The sequence below is a fragment of the Charadrius vociferus genome, unplaced genomic scaffold, assembly GCF_000708025.1.
Source record: "Charadrius vociferus isolate BGI_N301 unplaced genomic scaffold, ASM70802v2 scaffold422, whole genome shotgun sequence".
Classification (NCBI taxonomy): domain Eukaryota; kingdom Metazoa; phylum Chordata; class Aves; order Charadriiformes; family Charadriidae; genus Charadrius; species Charadrius vociferus.
The window spans coordinates 1,623,084-1,624,058 of record NW_009647080.1 but is presented as its reverse complement, the minus strand read 5'-3'; positions in this window follow the sequence as shown (position 1 = coordinate 1,624,058).

Genomic DNA, 975 nt, shown 5'->3' with positions numbered 1-975 from the left:
CCATAAGGTACAGCGGAGCCAGACAACATTTATCCCCTTTGCACCAGCAGGAGGTCACAGAAGCGGCACAACTGGGATCGGGGGGAACCTCTGGAGGTCAGATGGTTCAGCCCCCCCCCTTGCTGCTGCTTGGGGCTGACACGGGCATGAGGGAAAAGGGTAAAATATTAATGAATGGGTTCCACAGCTATCTTTCTGTGTCTAGTTCTCCCTTGTTCACACCAGTAAGGGACTCTGCTGCTGAAGTCGGTAAAGTGGTACTGCCGGAGCATGGGTGGCGAGTGGAAGAGACCGGAGGAGAGACTTCTGCCTTTCCCCTATTCCCAAGTACTTTTTGCAGTTCAGGTGTTTTAAATAACAGAAAGGGAAGAAACTTCTTAAAACTTTCTATTCACAACAAAGAAAGAGAAAAAGCTGCCAGTTTTCCTGTCAGCTAAAGCCTGGTGGTCTCGACTCAGACATGACCTGGTGCATCAGGAGACTTTCCCCAGTCAGATGGTGAAAGGAGCTCCTCTGCCAGTGCCCACCAAGTACTCCACAGCCTCAGATAAGGCTGAGACCTGTGTGATTGAGAGGCAGCCTCCACATTATTTTTTTTCATTCCCAGCATCAGGCTGCAAACAAAAGTACCTTTTCAACCCTCATATTATTACCCATATGGATGGCACCTTTAGTGCGTGCTATTCATCGTTGTAATAGCTGCACCTGTGTATAGCATGCGCGCTGGAGCTGCGGCAGCTGTGGACTGTAATTGCAAGATATTATTTTCTGTTTCTCCCCTGAAAGCTTTTTTTTTTCTTCTTCTTCTTGCTGTGAAGGTCCATTTATGATGACTGCAGACCTCTTTCTTCCTTCAGGGCTCCCTCTTCCTATTACACCTATTTTCTATACGCTGGAGTTCTTCAAAGAGCACCCGTGTGAGCGCCCATGCCATCGCACATGGGTGTGTGCCCGGCAGCCTCTGCGCGCGTGTCC